Source organism: Styela clava, chromosome 7, assembly GCF_964204865.1.
Source record: "Styela clava chromosome 7, kaStyClav1.hap1.2, whole genome shotgun sequence".
In the NCBI taxonomy this organism is placed as follows: domain Eukaryota; kingdom Metazoa; phylum Chordata; class Ascidiacea; order Stolidobranchia; family Styelidae; genus Styela; species Styela clava.
In genome coordinates this window covers 20,494,703-20,497,202 of record NC_135256.1, presented here as the reverse complement: position 1 = coordinate 20,497,202, position 2,500 = coordinate 20,494,703, and positions in this window count along the sequence as shown.

The following is a 2,500-nucleotide window of genomic DNA, read 5'->3' as shown; positions in this document are numbered from 1 at the left end:
GGCAGTGCCAGGCGGAGCGATTTGCGTTTTTTCTTTGCTCGCCCTCTCTCGGGCTCGATCCATTCAGTTTCGCACAAACAAGAGCTCTGCCGGCCGCCTGCAGCGGTGCCTAAAACCCGGGCATAACAATGCGACCGTTCTGCTAGGCCGACAAGCGCTCAAGCCAGACGCTCGATCGAACGCCCCCTACATATTAGTCGAGACAACGGCTCGCTCATTAGCATCGCGTTTGTACTTTAACTTTTTTTGGCTCGGCTTTTTTCGACGCCGATGCCGGCGACGCAGCACTCTCTCGCCCGCCAGCCACCGAGAAAAGGGTGCGCTCCGACCGGCCCCGCACCGCTCTTTCTTGGCTCATTCGAGTTTACTGTCTTTCGCTCTGACATGCCTTACCTAGGGTTAGGTTAGTATGCTTGCACGTTTGTACTTTAACTTTTTTCGGCTCGGCTTCTTTCGACGCCGATGCCGGCGACGCAGCACTCTCTCGGCCGCCAGCCACCGAGAAAAGGGTGCGCTCCGACCGGCCCCGTACCGCTCTTTCTTAGCTCATTCGAGTTTACTGTCTTTCGCTCTGACATGCCTTACCCAGGGTTAGGTTAGTATGCTTGCACGTTTGTACTTTAACTTTTTTCGGCTCGGCTTCTTTCGACGCCGATGCCGGCGACGCAGCACTCTCTCGCCCGCCAGCCACCGAGAAAAGGGTGCGCTCCGACCGGCCCCGCACCGCTCTTTATTGGCTCATTCGAGTTTACTGTCTTTGGCTCTGACATGCCTTACCTAGGGTTAGGTTAGTATGCTTGCACGTTTGTACTTTAACTTTTTTCGGCTCGGCTTCTTTCGACGCCGATGCCGGCGACGCAGCACTCTCTCGGCCGCCAGCCACCGAGAAAAGGGTGCGCTCCGACCGGCCCCGCACCGCTCTTTCTTAGCTCATTCGAGTTTACTGTCTTTCGCTCTGACATGCCTTACCTAGGGTTAGGTTAGTATGCTTGCACGTTTGTACTTTAACTTTTTTCGGCTCGGCTTCTTTCGACGCCGATGCCGGCGACGCAGCACTCTCTCGCCCGCCAGCCACCGAGAAAAGGGTGCGCTCCGACCGGCCCCGCACCGCTCTTTCTTGGCTCATTCGAGTTTACTGTCTTTCGCTCTGACATGCATTACCTAGGGTTAGGTTAGTATGCTTGCACGTTTGTACTTTAACTTTTTTCGGCTCGGCTTCTTTCGACGCCGATGCCGGCGACGCAGCACTCTCTCGCCCGGCAGCCACCGAGAAAAGGGTGCGCTCCGACCGGCCCCGCACCGCTCTTTCTTGGCTCATTCGAGTTTACTGTCTTTCGCTCTGACATGCATTACCTAGGGTTAGGTTAGTATGCTTGCACGTTTGTACTTTAACTTTTTTCGGCTCGGCTTCTTTCGACGCCGATGCCGGCGACGCAGCACTCTCTCGGCCGCCAGCCACCGAGAAAAGGGTGCGCTCCGACCGGCCCCGCACCGCTCTTTCTTAGCTCATTCGAGTTTACTGTCTTTCGCTCTGACATGCCTTACCTAGGGTTAGGTTAGTATGCTTGCACGTTTGTACTTTAACTTTTTTCGGCTCGGCTTCTTTCGACGCCGATGCCGGCGACGCAGCACTCTCTCGCCCGCCAGCCACCGAGAAAAGGGTGCGCTCCGACCGGCCCCGCACCGCTCTTTATTGGCTCATTTGAGTTTACTGTCTTTCGCTCTGACATGCCTTACCTGGGGTTAGGTTAGTATGCTTGCACGTTTGTACTTTAACTTTTTTCGGCTCGGCTTCTTTCGACGCCGATGCCGGCGACGCAGCACTCTCTCGGCCGCCAGCCACCGAGAAAAGGGTGCGCTCCGACCGGCCCCGCACCGCTCTTTCTTGGCTCATTCGAGTTTACTGTCTTTCGCTCTGACATGCATTACCTAGGGTTAGGTTAGTATGCTTGCACGTTTGTACTTTAACTTTTTTCGGCTCGGCTTCTTTCGACGCCGATGCCGGCGACGCAGCACTCTCTCGCCCGCCAGCCACCGAGAAAAGGGTGCGCTCCGACCGGCCCCGCACCGCTCTTTCTTGGCTCATTCGAGTTTACTGTCTTTCGCTCTGACATGCATTACCTAGGGTTAGGTTAGTATGCTTGCACGTTTGTACTTTAACTTTTTTCGGCTCGGCTTCTTTCGACGCCGATGCCGGCGACGCAGCACTCTCTCGGCCGCCAGCCACCGAGAAAAGGGTGCGCTCCGACCGGCCCCGCACCGCTCTTTCTTAGCTCATTCGAGTTTACTGTCTTTCGCTCTGACATGCCTTACCTAGGGTTAGGTTAGTATGCTTGCACGTTTGTACTTTAACTTTTTTCGGCTCGGCTTCTTTCGACGCCGATGCCGGCGACGCAGCACTCTCTCGCCCGCCAGCCACCGAGAAAAGGGTGCGCTCCGACCGGCCCCGCACCGCTCTTTATTGGCTCATTCGAGTTTACTGTCTTTCGCTCTGACATGC